The sequence below is a fragment of the Pinus tabuliformis genome, chromosome 3_2 (assembly GCF_031772625.1).
Source record: "Pinus tabuliformis cultivar Carrire ecotype Pingquan chromosome 3_2, CPIR1, whole genome shotgun sequence".
Classification (NCBI taxonomy): Eukaryota; Viridiplantae; Streptophyta; class Pinopsida; order Pinales; family Pinaceae; genus Pinus; species Pinus tabuliformis.
Window position 1 is genome coordinate 691,548,714 of NC_142302.1, and position 17,006 is coordinate 691,565,719.

The 17,006-nt window shown below is 36.2% G+C and overlaps 1 long non-coding RNA gene across 1 annotated transcript; it reads right to left on the reverse strand.

Annotated features, from left to right (window-relative positions):
- Nucleotides 1-15,183: 15,183 nt before the first annotated feature.
- On the reverse strand, nt 15,184-16,089 carry LOC149182515 (uncharacterized). Its single transcript, XR_016257624.1, has 4 exons — nt 15,828-16,089; nt 15,684-15,728; nt 15,540-15,584; nt 15,184-15,431 (listed from the first exon to the last, which is right to left on the reverse strand). It is a non-coding gene; the product is annotated as an uncharacterized LOC149182515 (long non-coding RNA).
- Nucleotides 16,090-17,006: the final 917 nt, after the last annotated feature.

Below are 17,006 nucleotides of genomic sequence, written 5' to 3' on the forward strand. Positions count from 1 at the left end.
AGGTAACTTCATTTTGAAGTCACAAATCTGAATATGTTTATTAATTTTAACTCCGAAATTCCTTCAAATATACTTTCTGCCCTCTTTTTCATACAATCACTTTCCCATGCAAATGGAATAGTAACATTCAAACTCTCTTTTTAATATAATTTCTTTCCCATGGGAATGGAATTTCCAAACAAAATTATTGATGTCCTTCATGGAACCACTCATAAAACTATAGACCCTTTAAACACATTTATCAAATCCATTAAAAATCCTAAGATGTTGGATTAAAAAAGCACTTTGGCTTTCATCACCTACACACATATTTAAATGATTACATGTACCAGAGTATTAGAATGTCATTCAAAGTCATATACCTTCATTTGGAAGTTGTGCCTTTTTATTTATACATTGGAATTCCATAGTCTAACTAGACTACTTTTTTACCTTGCAAATCATGGAAATTTCGACAATATTTTTACCTTTGACCATCTAGACAAATCCTCAGCCTCAGTAAACAACACCCACTGGAATTCTCTATAATTCTCTGAGCCGAAATGGGTTGGTCGTAGTGTGATTGCCTCGTGGTTTGATATTGTTTGTGGTGGTCTCCATCACAACTAACATTTCCTATGGTCATGTCAACCCTACAATCACATTCCGCTCATCGCAATGTTTTCTACATGGCATCTCTCAACTTCTCTACACCATCATTTCCCCAATGAAGAATTTACACAAAAAAAATCAAGTGGTACTTAATGCATTGATGAAAATCCACAGAAGCGGACTATACATAGAACTCCAAGATCCCGCAATTCACATTTCAACTTGCTCTTTCCACACACTCTCTAGCATCCAAAATCAGAAACACTAGTAGCAAGGATCCACACTACCACAACATTGCAAGAAAGAATATGCATAAGTCTTTAGCTCTAATTTTAAACATTACAAATAGTTGATAGATAAATGCAGTACTGCAAATACTTCTATTCTCCATTTATTTTGGCCCTTTTATGAGGAAGTCACCAAGTACAGTTCTAATACCAAATTACAAAATTAAGAAAACTACTCTCCCCATTAATTAATCAAATAATATTACATATATGAATATATAAGTGTTTTTTCTCTCAATATAACTAGATCTAACAATCTCCTACAAATTAGGAACAAACTCCTCAAATCAACAATCACACCTATGACAAGTAGGAGTTATATAGTCTAACAAATAGTGGTTCATGTACTGTGTTGATTTGTAGTATCATCAGATGTGATCTAGCCACTAAAATTGGTGGAGAGGCTAAAGCACATGAGATCACCAAGACCCAGAACTGGTTTGGGGAAATTCCACCCAGTTAGAGAGATATTAAAATAATTAATATTTTTAATGGGGTTCCTAAGTCTAAACTTACGAAAAATTAAAATATTAATGGGTATTAATATAAAACTAGGTGAGAATGTTCTAAATGAGATGGATCAAGCCAAATATAATCTTAGCCATTGATTATGGACTTAATCTTGGTAGTTGAAGACTCAACAAGAAAAGTATAAGGGGAGGCTTAAGGGCCAGTTGGAGATACACCAAGATTGATCAGTCAGTTCGTTTTTCTGGAGCGGGGTTACTGAGAAAATTTGAACAAGTGATCTGAGTTGCAACAACGGGAGATGAGTGCATAGAATAGAGGCATAGATAGTGCTAAAGGAACAACGCACAGATTCAGAAGGCTACACAGATCCAATAGGAGCCATGCAGAGGGCCAGAGTGACTACGCAGAGGCTTGGAGGGCCTGCGTGGGTGACACAAAAGGTCAGAGAGCCAGCGCCAAGTAGTAGAAGGTTGATGCAGGGAGTTTTAGAGTGATGCAGAGGCCAGGAGGGCTAATGCAGAGCCTCAGAGAAGCGTTGGAGAGATTTTCTTGGAGCATACTTGCCGAATATCTCCTCTCGAAGAGAGGTATTACTACCAGATAGATATCTCTATTGGGTGAGATAGTTTGGCACCCTAGTTATACTCAACAAATTTACTAAATAATAAAATCCTGAGAACTGCTGCAACAATTTTCCTAAGTTGGGTTTTTCCGGGGACGATTGTCCAAAATTAACGATGTCCCTTGCATGTTTGTCTATTATTTTGAGTTGATGATCTGTAGATGAGTTGAGAGTGCATTTGTGTTTATTTTTAGTATTTATGTGGTTAAATAACTTGTTAAAGAAATAAAAAAACTATGTGAAGTAAACCAGATAATGCGGTAGGAATTTCTGATGTGTTAGACTGATAAATATCAACATGGTATCAAAGCATTACAGATCATAGGAGAATTGAAGGCACCAGCTCAATCAGAAAATTTGCAGTAGAAACAATTGTCTTGAGAGACAGAGTTGTTCCTAAGCAAAAGGGAATAGAGAAGGAGTGATGTAGAGGGCTTGCATCATCATTTTGAGCTAGAGAGAGGGCTAGCACAGAGGCAGTGAGAGGTAGAAGAGGCTCACGAAGAGCCACGTCATCCTACTTAACCAAGTAGGAGTGATGCAGTTGGCCACAGGTGTGATTCAGCCTTGCTGGGATTGCGTAGAGCTAAGAGGCTCAGTTTCTTCAGCTCCCGGGGTCTAGGGAGCTCTGGGAAGATTGTGGATTGGGAAGTTGGTGGGGTTCTATTGTTGTTGAAGAAAAACAATACCTGACATGATAGAACCAAGGTAGAGGGAGTTGCTTCCTAGGTAGTTTTCAAGGCAAGAAATCAAGATTTGTGTTGCAGGTGCGAACAATATAGGAGAGGAGTAGTTCAACTGTTGGCAGGAGGATTTCCAATAAGGAAATAAAGACTCAAAGGGAGTCGAGGATAAGAGTGGAGATGGCAATGAACATATTGAGGGTTCAATATAGGTTGGATGGGGCCTCCAATTTGTCATCTAAAAGGCCGGGATCCTATCTGTTCTGGATAGACATCACATCAAGGACTTCACCTTGAGAATCGTGGCTATCCCAGTCAACCCAGTTGATAATGAAAGGTATGAGGATGAAATTGTGAAGGAAAAGTGCATAATCCTTGATGGGGCCAAGGATCATGTAGCACAACATATTTCCAAGAAGAACACGACAAAGGATATGTGGGATACCTTGACAACATTCTATCATGGCACTTTCATGTAGAGGAAGATGCTACTAGAGAATCAGTTGCAGTCGTATTAGATGTAGAAGGAGGAGTAGATAGATCTATACCTCAGCAGGTTGCAGGAGATTTGTGACCAACTTACTTCCATAGGGGCCATGCCGGATCAGGAGTTCATGGTGAGGAATGCTCTAAATGCAGTCTTCAAGGACTGGGAGACATTTGTCCAAAGCATTTTGGGCAAAGTGACTCTTCCAGGATGGGAATATATGTGGAAATCTCTTCACCAAGGAGAGATCAGACTGTTGACGAAGGCAGGGAGTAGCAGCAAAGGAGGTTGAATCAAGAAAGAAGAGGAGGAGGATGCAGTTCTGGCATCTATAGGATAGGAGGGGAAGAGAAAGAAGAAGGACATCTCCAAGATAAAGTGCTTCCATTATGGGGAACTAGGTCATTATGTAACCTAGTGTCCCAGGAAGAAGAACAAGGGAGAGGCTTATGACTCCAAGGTAGCTCCGGCTAAGGTGGAGAAACAAGTCAAGATGGATGATGATTGTGCCATGAGTGATCTTTCACCTCTAGAGGAGAGGTGGGGTGACATCAAGCTATACTCAGGAGGAATACAAAAGACGAGGGGCAAGATCCTTGAGGTACCTAAACTCTTGGATCATATCTGGCTACATGAGCCCTAAGTGACAGTAGGAGGATGACGAATGTCGATAGAAGCAAGATGCAGATGGAGTAACGAGCCAATACTAGAGTGTAGGTCTCTGGAAGTGGAGTGAAGGCTGCAATAGTGCAAGAGGAATAGAGGTGGTTGTAGTAGTGCAGAAAGGAACAGAGATGGTTGCAGTAGCGCGAGAGGCACAAATATGTTGCAACAGTGCAAAGGCAGTAGAGGGAGCACATGATAGCAGCAGAGGTAGCTTCAGCATCAGGGGCTTCTAGCTTGACAAGGATGTTAGTAGTTGGGTAGATCGGTTACTTACATCACAGTAACTAAGTTGCAGTGAAAAAATTAGCAGTGGTAGTGCTATGGGAAGCATGATGTAGAAGAAAGAGTTGCAGTGCAGATGGAGTGTTTAGGGGAAGGACCAACAATAGCACAGATGCAGAGGGAGTTGTAGTATAGATGTAGTAGTGGCAGTGGTAGAAGCCATGGGCAACAATACAAGACAAAGTAGTGCAGAGGATCTTGAGAAATAGGCCAACCATTATCACAGGTACCAGTGCGGGATGATTAGGATGATGTTTAGTGGTGGAGCATTACAAGAGCACATTCCTCACTAAGAGGGAGTGTTGATTTGTGGTAGCATCAGATATGATCTAGCCATGAAAAGTGGTGGAGAGGCTAAAGCACATGATATCTCCAAGGCCCAGAAATGGTTTGTGGAAATTCCACCCGGTTAGAGAGATATTAAAATAATTAATATTTTTAATGGGGTTCCTAAATCTAAACTTAGAAAAATTAAAATATTAATGGGTATTAATATAAAACTAGGTGAGAATGTTCTAAATGACATGGATCAAGCCAACTCTAATCTTATAAATTGATTAAGGACTTAATCTCGGTCATTGAAGACTCAACAGGAAAAGTATAAGAGGAGGCTTAAGGGTTAGTTTGAGATACACCAAGATTAATTAGTTAGTTTGTTTTCTGGAGTAGGGTTGTTGAGAAAATTCGAAAAAGTGATCAGATTTGCAGCAAGGGGTAGTGAGTACATAATAGAGAGGTAGAGATAGTGCCAAAGGACTAGCCCAGAGATTGAGGAGGTTACATAGAGCCAGCAGGAGCCACACAGGGGGTCAGAGTGACTGTGTAGAGGCTAGGAGGGTCTGCATGCATGACGCAAAAGGCCAGAGAGCTAGTGTAGAGTAGAAGAAGGCTAACACAAGGGGTTTTAGAGTGACACAGAGGCCAGGAGGGCTTGCGCAGAGCCTCAAAGAAGCATTGGAGAGATTTTCGTGGAGCGTACTTGCCGAATATCTGCTTCCGAAGAGAGGTATTACTTACAGATATGTATCTCTGTTGGGTGAGCCAGTTTGGTACCCTAGTTGTACTAAAGATAGCTACTTCATAATAAAACCATCAGAACTATTGCACTGGTTCTCCCAAGTTGGGTTTTTCGGAGACGATTGTCCAAAAATAACGGTGTCCCTTGCATGTTTGTCTGTTATTTTTAGTTGATGATTTCTAGATGAGTTGAGACTGCATTTGTGTTTATTTCCAGTATTTATATGGTTAAATAACTTGTTAAAGAAATAAACAAGTAGGTGAAATAAACCAGATAATGAAGTAGGGATTTCTAATGTGTTAGATTCAGAAATATCAACATATTGAATGTTGGAAAATTAATATTTCTTTTAATCCAAATCTTTATCTTATCATAATAAATGAAAATTGTGTTCATATTTGCATTGTGCATAAACAATGGAACTTCAAATATTAACTACCTAAGATCTCTAAATTCATGTTTACCATTATAAAATTACAATGAAAATTATCTGTAACACCCCTGGTCCTGTAAATAGTTGTCTTTTAGATTTCTTTTGTTACTATGTAAAACTTGGTGGTCCTGTAAATAATTGTCTTTTACATTTTCTTTATTACTATATAAAACATGGTAATTCAATATCATTTATGTGGTGAAAGAACTTAAATATTAAATATGTAGTTATTATTAATTACTTTAAAAAGTTAGATTGGTCAAAGAAAAGATTTCAAAAGACATCAAAAAACAAAAAGAAAAGCTTGAGTTTCTAGACTGTTAGAGAGTGTTACCTCGTTCCGAGGGATACTCAAAGAAAAAATATCAGATGGGCAATACCATGAGTGGCTAAGAGAGGAAATAAGTGGAAAATAAAGAGAAATTGACAGGACACTGTCAGGAAGCAATTATACTACACTAGGGTCTTCTTGAGCTGGTGGTAACTAGTGGAAACCCTTGTAAAGGAAGAAATTCTGGACTAGACTGGTGGTCTTCAGGTCCTGGAGTAATTGTTTTTTGAGGCTGCTCTCGAAAACAAGAGGCTCGAGGGAGCCCTAGATGTTATTGCCAGTCTCACAGGTTGGGTGGATAAAAGAAGTCCCTTATGGTATTTTTTGAGAGAGCTAACTAGACATATAATTATAGTGTTAATAGAACTACACTTAATTTGATTTACTAAATGTTTAAGTAGAGAAAACTTAGGACTTTGAATAAATCAAAAAAGTTTCATGTTGATTTTCTTATCCATACTAGAAATTTTATTACTATGGATAGTTACATAAATTGAGGATTAACAGAGTAAATAAGCATTGTGGAAAGAAAATATTTGAAATATCTATCCTTATATTGTATATAAATTTGTATCATTGTTATGCATGACACAAATCTCTTTCAGTAGTGGTCTTTAGGATTAATATTTTCTTTGTAGACTATCTGAACAAAATGTGTAGGTGAAAGAAAAACAAGAGTCGACCCTAGCCTTGTATTGACAGTAGATTGTGACATCTTCTACTAGTAAGTAAAAGAAATTGCCTATATATAGTTTGTGTGTGAGCATATGGCATCAAATGGGTTATTATCCAATAATAAAATTAAAGAAAGTACTGGGTAAATTTAAATAGTGTGAACATATATAACAATGCGGGAATAGGTTAGTTAACCTTACATGCCCGAGGGTCTCTGGGGAAGTAGTCCTTCTTCCTGGGTATGAAATAAAATATATGTCGCTCGAAGTCACACTGTGTTGGGGTTGTGGGCAACCATTAACAATAAATTCCACTAACCAACATCAACTACGTTCAAATAAAAGAAGATGTTGAATATAGCTTGTAGCATAAACCTACAACAAATAAATTCAAAGAGTCGAATAATAATGACATGCATGGTAAACAATGGATGCTACAAGAACCTTAGTTTATATCAAGAAGTGATAGCATCATGACATATAAATTAACTTTAATTTTAATATACAAAATAGCCACCACACAGGATGAAAATTTAATGTAATAACCTCGTTTGAGGAGTAACAACAACATACTATAAGCATAACGACTTTTGATAACTGTCGGAATTTGAAACAATAATGTTACAACTAAGCCAAGGGCAAGAACCCCTTCATTAATTTAAATGAACAAAATACATTGTTTACAAAAGAGACCCCAATATGTACGCAAAACGCTATGCCACACGTTGTCGAAAAAACTCTTAAAAGTTGCTCAAACTCACAAATTCGGTAAAAAATTATAGAGACAACTTAAACCCTATGTTCAAGACAAAACAAGATTAACAAGACAACCCTAGCTCTTGACTTTAGATGACTAGAGTTTCCGGGAATCAATAAAAACATGATAGAAGATTAACCATTTTAAAAGAAGCCTCAGAACCTTGAAGATTTAGTCCAAAATCTGTGAGGATAAACTCAGAGAATAATAAAATACCCCAAGCCTTGTACCTGTATAAAAACAAAGAATCATGAGATATATAGCTAATATAAACTTGCAAAAGTTGTCCATGTGAAACATGCAAATATCCCTTAAAATCTCTCATGGAAGAATGGACCTGACTTGAAATATAGCAATGTGAACATAAAATTACCTTGAATAATTTCTTAAAGACCTATTGAAGATGACAACCCTTGCATCGTGGTAAAGAGAAAATTAATTAGAACCTAGGTTGACAAGGTTTTCCTAAAACCTTGCCAAAATACTTAATAACAACAATTCAAAGTAATTCCCTTACTTGAAAATATGAGGATGATCTCATGCTCTCAGACCAAATGTTCCTGACCCAAAATGCAACCCTCCATGGCACCTGTGTCTGTTAGTAGAAAGAATAGCACTGTAATAGAGGATCTAAGAAATAAAATGGCACCACAAAGACTCTGAGTAAATGAAATTGTGAATCGTAACTGACTTGAACGACAACGACTAGAGTTGAAGCCAAGAACACTATGGCATACCAGTTGTAGAGGAAAAATGTTGGGAGGCATAATGGCGGTGCCAGTGAGGAGCTGGGGAAAGGGAAAGTTACCATTAACTACCCCTCTACAACCTAAGTTGTTCGATGAAAACCCTAGCATGCAGATGGTGTAGATTAACACACCTCTAAAGCACCAATCACCTTGTTTTCGATGAAACATTATCTCTGGCTAGTTCTTAACTCTTCTAGGGATAATTATTGACCTGAGACAAGGAACCTGGGGTACCATATCATAAGTTATACCGCGTAGGGTTATATATAATCCTAGTGAAAACCATAATATAGGTACATGTATTAAGGGTGGGACCATATAAATAATCAACATATCAATCAATGTTAAGTGCATGATTCAATACGTTATAACTCCATTTAGTATCCTAATATGAATCATCAATTCCTGTTTATAGGTAATCAACCTTTTTTTATGATATGGGTAAATTGTATAGTTTTGTTATAGGGATTGTTGCAAGTGGTATCAGAGCAAGGATCCAATATTTTGGGCTATTTGGGAAAACAATTAATAAATACTTATGTTGTGACCAGATAGTGTAGGAATAATGCATAGGGGAGCTGAAATTATACCTACTTACAGAGTTGACCCAGAGATTTCACTTTAATTGGATGGCAGACACCAAAACCCCACTTCCATGGTGTTGGAAACTTTTCAATAGTTAAGGACATAAATGGTTAGTCTACAGGTAGATAACGAGAGATTCAAGCTATATTAGGAAAATATATTAAAAACTCTTTCTGATCATGAGAATCATAGAAATCTATACCCATATCTAGCAATGAAGGTAGGGACGAGGAGAAAATACAAAGAGGTGAAAATGATTCTGAAGGAAGTTACGCCTAGCACTCAGAAGGAGATAAGGGTGGGAATGAAGAGGAATCTAATAATATGTCAGACCACTAGAAAAGTAAGAAGAAGAAGACAAAGTTAAAAGGGGAGTTCAAAAAGATAAAGCCCCCAACGTTTCACGAGGAAATGGAAGAAGTGAATGAGGCATGGCTGATTAACGTTAATAAATACTTCCAAATATATGAATATCATGACAGCCTAAAGGCAGGGGGCGACTTGGGGAGACATTCAGAAACACTTTAAGGAGAATTATTTAACTGAGAAATTTTATAATGATAAGGAAAAATAATTCCATGACCTTCGATTGGGAAAACTTTCTATGGATGAGTTTGTGACCAAATTCACATCCCTGTTGAGGTATCTACCTTCCATTCAGGAGGAGAACACCAAGGTTTAGCATTTCATGACTAGTCTACCAGCATTCATGAAAGAATGATTGAAATTTGATAACCCCAAAATGATGGATGAGGACAATTGAAAAGCGCAAATTAGTTATCAACATATGAAGTCAAAGGGAGAAGGAAGTAAGTGTTAGGCTAGTAAGAAACTACATAAAATTTTCCAAAACATTAAAAATATGAAAATTGGAGGCACCAAAAGTCTACACAAAAATCAATACAACAAAACTCCTAGAAGGAATCAACAAAAGTTTAAATCACAATGGGAATCAAAACAAGTGGAAGTCTCAAGTAAACCTGACTTCAATCAATAGGAGAAACCCCCATTACAGTTTTTGGGTTGTGGGGAGCCTCATTATTATTAAAACTACCCTCACCAAACCAAGACATAACAAATTGCTGGCATTCAAGAGGCCTCCACAGTTGGTAAGTGGTACACAACATACCAAAGTTAAATACAGCCTTGGATGATCATCAAGCTAATTACCAACACTCTATGATCGAGCTTGAAGATAAGATATATAAACATGTTGTGTCCATTTTGATAGACCCACGAGAAAGATTAAGTTATGTTTGCCCTAAGATCATTGAAAAGTGTCATTTACAAACCTATAAATTTAAGAACCCCTAGTTAGTGCAACTGGCCACCAGGGAAAACAGAAGGGTGACAACCAAAATAGATGATTGCCCTATTGAAATAGCAGATCAACAAATTAATGTAAAAATATGAATTTGTTACCTTTGGGGTGTTATGATGTTTTAATCGAAATGGATTGTTTGGAAAAACATTTGTCATTAGTGAATTGTAAGGACAAAACCGTTAGTTACCATAATAAAGAGGGTGTAAGACAGGAAATTCAAGGGGTAAAAAGACCAATAAAACTATGACCAATTACCGCCTCCTAGTTAGGTAAATACATTAGGAAGGAATGTCCAATTTATGCAGTGCAAGTGGGTTTTATTAATTCTAAAAATAAGACAACCTCTTTAGAAAGCTTACCAATCATTCCAGATTTTGCTGATATGTTTCTGGAAGAAATTCAAGGGCTACCTCCCATGGTGGCTTCACTGGGGGAGCAATACCATACCACGTGGGTTCATATTGGGGGATATATATTGAGGAAAAAATGACATAATATATTGGGGGATATATAGGGAGTAAAGGGTTTTTAAATTGCCATGTATAAAAAATGGAGCTCAAAGTTAATGAAAAAATATAAAGGGGTAAGAAAACGTTGATGAAAAAATGGATATCTACAATATCTACTGGAAGTAGGGGTTTTTCAAATTGGGAAGGTGTATTGGGTTCGCATTGGTAGGGGGTTACATAATGTGATTTTTAGGGATATTTTTCAATATGTAGTCAAATTAGTGGTAATGTTTAATATGCCACAAATGCATGTGATAGGTCAGATGTTCATTGAGTGAAGGCCTCGTGCTACCTCCTAAGCGATATATCAATTCCACCATAGAATTAATTATGGGGGATACACATGTGTCAAAAACTCCTTACTGAATGAGTATTATTGAATTAAATGAGCTTAAAATGCAATGGAAATAATTACTCGACAAGGGCTATATCCGCCCAAGTTCATCCCCATGGGGAGCATGTGTCTTGTTTGTCAGTAAAAAGGACGGTACTACTAGACTATGTATTGATTACTAACAACTTAACAAGTTGAAAATAGAGAATAAGTATCCCTTGCCTAGAATCGACGATTTATTTGATACGGTCAAAGGAGCTATGGTGTTTTCTAAGATATATTTGCAATTGGGGTACCATCAAATAAGGGTGAGGGAGGAGGACATTCCTAAAACCTCTTTTCAGATCCGTTATGGTGATTATGAATTTTTGTTTATTCCCTTTGGCCTTACCAACACTCTAGAACCATTTATGAGTTTTATGAACATTTTATTTCATCCCTATATTGATAAGTTTGTCCTAATATTTATTGATGACGTTCTCATATACTCAAAGAATTTAGAGGAACACAAAAAGCATTTGAAAATAGTTTAGCAATCATTACGGGAACATCAATTGTATGTTGAATATAGTAAGCGTCATTTCTATAAAGATTAGATTCAATATTTAGGACATATCATCTCTGCAGAAGTGATAGATGTTGATCTAGAGAAAATAAAAACTATTATGGAAAGGCTTGTTCCTGCCAATTTTGCTAACATCTGATCTTCCATGGGTTTAGTAGGATAATACTACCATTTTATTGAAGGATTATCTGGAATAGCTAACCCTATTACCTCCTTGCAAACAAAACAAAAAGATTTCAAGTGGATTGTTAATTTTCAGCATAGTTTTAAGTTACTAAAATATTTATTAACCACAACTCCAGTGTTAAAAATAATAGACCCTGATAAGGAGTTTGTTGTTTGCATTGACGCATGTCAAGAAGGAGTGGAAGGGGTACTAATGCAAGAAGTTAAAGTTATTGCATATGAATCTCAGAAAATAAAGGATCATAAGAAGAGATATTTTTCTTATGACTTAGGATTAATTGCAGTTGTACAGGCTGTAAAGGTGTGGAGACATCATCTTCTGGGAAAAATATTTGTGTTAATGACTGACCATAGCATCCTAACCAGTTTCTTTAAACAACCTAATCTTAATGCATGACAAGCCAGGTGGAACACCTTTCTGAGTTAATTTGATTTTGACATTAAGCACCTAAGAGGGAAAGAAAATTGAGTAGTATACCCATTGAGTAGGAATTTTCATCATGTATATGAAATCTCATACATTCAAGTTGAGTTTAATTTTTCGTACTTGATTAAAGAAGTTGTAGATAAAGATCCAAAGTATTTATTTTTATGGCAAAAAACCAAATAAGCAAATATTTCATGACAACAAACCAATTATGGCATAAATAAGGACAATCTATTGATTTTTAAAGCGAGAATATATGTTCCAAATCAGGTGGTTGTTAGATAATTAATAGTTGATGAATTTCATAAGAGACCCTATGCTGCCCATTGCGGATATAAAAAAATGGTTCTCTCCTCTTAAGAATTTTTTTTCTCGACTTGGAATGAGGAGAGATATCACAGAATACTTGGCCAAATGTTTGTAGTGTTAGCAAGTTAAGGTTAAAAACCAACATCCAACTAGATTTCTTCACCCACTACTCATTCCAGAATAGAAATGGGAGGTGATTACTCCAGATTTTATCATTGGTTTGCCTAAAACTAAGAGGAAGAATGATTCAATCATGGTTGTAGTAGATAAGTTGAGTAAAGTAGCCCATTTTATCCATGTTCAGTCAATGTACAAGACTATGGAAATTGCAGACATATTTATGTGGAATTTTTTTAGATTGCATAGAATGCCCAATGTTACGATTTCTGGCATAGATGTGAAATTCACATCCTCCTTTTGGAAAATGATATTTATTGGTGTGGGAACTCAAGTTCAATTGAACATTGCATATCATCCGTAGACCGACAGAAAAACAGAGAGAGTGAACCAAGTGTTGTAAGATATTTTATGAATATACGTAATGCAACAACCAAACAAATGGGAAGAGTACCTCCACTTAGTGGAATTTGCATATAATAACAGTTACCATGAATCACTGAAAATGAGCCCCTTTGAAGTTTTATACAGAAGGAGGCACAAAACACCCATTAACTAGAGTACCCCGAAGATAAACTAATGTTAGGGCCTGACATGTTGGTAGAGATGGATATCACTATAAAAAAGGTCTGAGAAAAATTGAAATCTGCTCAAGATAGATAGAAGGTATACGTGGCCAAGAAAATGACTTTTAAGGAATTTTAGATAGGGGACCATGTGTATGTTTGAGTGAGACCCAAAAAGAGCTCTTTACAGTGGAAAGGATGTGCGAAACTGGCCCCATGATACTATGAACCCTTCCAAATTTTAGCAAGGGTTGGACCTGTTGCATACCAGGTCGCATTACCTAGCCATATGTGATTCCATAACGTGTTTCACATAGCTTTATTAAAAAAATATGTATATGACTCTAGGCATATAATTAACTAGAAAGAGGTGTGCGTAAGAGTGTTGATAAATAATGTTTTATCTTTCTCTTAATAGTTGAATATGGTTATGAAATATCTGAAAATTTTAATATTTTGTGATACTGGAATAGGTAGAACCAGATGAAGGATTCTTGGTAGAGTCTCTACTCATTCTCGGTTCGAGAGAAACAACACTATGGAAGCGAGCTATCACCAAGGTTAAAGTGCAGTGGAGGCACTTTAGCCCAAAAGAGACCACATGGGAGTATGAAATCCTAATGCGGGAATCATATCCTCATCTGTTCCAAGGGCATGAATAAACACTGGGGATGGTGTTTCACTCAAGGTGGGGGAGATGTAACACCCCCAGTCCTTTAAATAATTGTATTTTACATTTATTTTGTTACTATGTAAAACTTGGTAATTCGGTCTAGTGAAGGTGATGAAAGAATTTAAAGATTAAATATGTAGTATTTATTAATTACTTTAAAAGGTTAGATTGGTCAAAGAAAAGACGGGAAAAGAATTCCAAAAAAACAAGAACTTGATTTTCGAGACACTTAGACAATTATTTCCTTCCTAGGGAGATTAAAAGGAAAAATATCATATGAGAAAGACCACGAGTGGCTAAGATACAAAGTAAGAAGAAAAGAAAGAGAAATTGACTTGATGCTATCAAGAAGTAGTTATACTGCACTAAGGTATTCTTCAGCTGGTGGTAACCAGTGGACACCCTTGTAAAGGAAGAAATTCTGGACTAAACTGATGGTCTTGAGGTCCTGAAATAATTGATGTCTAATGATTCTCTGGAAAGAAAGAGGTTCACAGGTTCACAGGGAGGCTTGGACGCTTTTTCCAGTCTCACAGTTTGGGTGGATAAAAGAATTCTCTTCTGGTCTTATCTTCTAACAGAGCTAACTAGACAAATAAGTATAGTGTTAATAGAACTACACTTAATTTGATTTACTAGATGTTTACTTAGAAAGAATTTGGGACTCTAAATAAATCATAGAAGTTTCTTCTTGATTTTCTTATCCAGAATGGAAATTTTATTATTGTGGACAATCACATGAACTGAGGATTAACAAAGTAAATAGAGATTATGGAAATAAAATATTTGAAAGATCTCTCCTTATATTTTATATAAATTCTTACCATTGTTATGCATGACATAAATCTCTTTAAGTAGTGGTCTATCAGATTAATATTTTTTGTGTAGACTATCTGAACAAGATGTGTAGGCAAAAGAAAAATAGCAGTTGACCCTAACCGGGTACTAACACGAGATTGTGACATCCTCTACTAGTAAGTAAAAGCAATTTCCATAGATAGTTTGTGTGTGAGCACTTGGGGTCAAATGTGTTATTATCTAGTAAGCAAATTAAAGGATGTACTAGGTAAATTTAAATAGTGTGAACATATAAAAAGGTGCGTGAATAGGTTAGTTATCCCTCTGAGCTCAAGGACCTCTAGGGAAAACAATCCTTCTTCTTAGGTATGAAATAAGTAGCACCCCTGTTGATGCTGGGGTAAACCATTAACAACAAATTCCACTTACCAACGTCAACTACGTTCAAATGTTGTAGCATAAACCTACAACAAACAAATTCATAGAGCCGAATAATAATGACATTCATGGTAAGCAATGGATGCTAAAGGAGGCTTATTTTAGCTCAAACAATGATAGCAAGATGACCTATAAATTAAGTTGAATTTTAATATACAAAATAGCCACGACACACGATTAAAATTTAATGTAATAACCTTGTCTAAGGAGTAAAAAAACAAACTATACACAACCATTATTGATAACTGTTAGGCTTTTAAATAATAATATTACCAGAGAAATAAGTTACAAATAAAAGTTAAGCCAAGTGGAAGAAGGCTTGTATTAATTTAAATGATCAAAAGATGTTTACAAAAGAGAACCTAGTCTGTATGTAGAACTGTTTGCCAGAGGTTGTCCAAAAGAACTCTTAAAAGTTGCTGAAACTCAGGAATTCAATACAAAATTATAGAGACAACTTCAACCCTATGTTCAAGACAAAACGAGATTAGCAAGACAACCCTAGCTCGTGACTTCAGATAACTGGAGTTGTCGAGAATCAATAAAAACCTGATACAATAGCAACCATTTTAAAAGAAGCCCCAAAACCCCTGAAGATTGAGTCTAAAAGCCACGAGGATAAACTCAAAGAATAATAAAAAACCCCAATTCTTGTACCTCTAAGAAAACAAAGGAATCTTGAGATATATAGGCAAGATAAACCTGCACAAGTCAGCCATGTGAAACATGTGAAGATCCCTGACAGTCTCTCGCGAAAGCAAGGACTTGACTTGAACTATAGCATTTTGAAGACACCATTACCTTGATTAATTGCAGAAAGACCGGTGGCAAATGACAACCCTGGCACTGTAGTAAAGAGTAAATTTATTAGAACCTCGGGTGAGAGGGTTTTCGAAAAACCTCGCCAGGAAATTGGATAACAACAATTTAGAGTAATTCCCTTACCTGGAAATGTGAGGATGGTCCCGTGCTCTCGAACCAAATATTCCTGAGCCAAATTGCAACCCTCCATGGCACTTGGGTGTGTCGGTAGAAAGAATAGGGTTGTAACAGAGGATCTAACAATGAAAATAGCACCACGAAGACTCTGGGTAATTGAAACTGTGAATCTTAACTAACCTCAACGACAGTGACCACAGCTAAAGCCGAGAACACTGTGGCATAGTAGTTGCAGAGGAAAAACGTCAAGAGGCCGAATGGCGGTGCCGGTGAGGTGTCGGGGAAAGAGGCAGTTACCATTAACTGCCCCTCTAAAACCTAATCCGTTCGATAAAAACACTAACACGCGATTGGTGTACAATAACACACATCTAAAGGTCAAATCGCCTCGTTTTCGACGAAAGACTATTTCTAGAGAGGCCCTACTTTATTTCGTGGGTCGAGTTAATGCTCTCTCCCTTGGGCTCGACCAAAGCCCCGTAAAACTCTTTCAAGGTGAACTATTAACCCGAGATAAGAAACTTGGGGTACCATCTCATAGGTTATACCACGTAGGGTTATATTTAATCATAGTACAAACCATAATATAGGCACATGTATTAAGAGTGGGACCATATAAATAATCAACGTATCAATCAATGTGAATTGCACGATTGTATAACTCCATTTGATATCCATTATGAATCATTGACTCCCGTGTATAAGTAAACAATTTTTATTCTTTCCATGATATGGTTAAATTATATATTTTTGTTATGAGGACTGTTACATTGTCAAATAAAAAAATGCCAATCTTATATATCAACCAAGTAATACATTAGAAAAAATAAAAAAAATAATCAATTAACACAAATTATCTAAACAAAAGTTCTCAAATAACAAAATGAGGCCAATCAACGTGTATATCGACGACATTTGCCAATGTCGCTGTGTGATTATTTTCATTATTTCGATCATCATTGATTATTAAAGTTAACAAGATATTTGATTAAAGAATCTTAAATTTAATAAAAAGTGTAATTTAATTATTACGCATTTTTTAATGGGTATATTTTTGGGTAAACTTTGTTAAAAATTTCGCAAAATTTATAAAGGTTCAGTTGTGTAATTTCGAAATTCGAAACGTAATTCAAATCAATAAAATAAAAACAATTAATAATTAAATAACGTCAAAAAATATATATA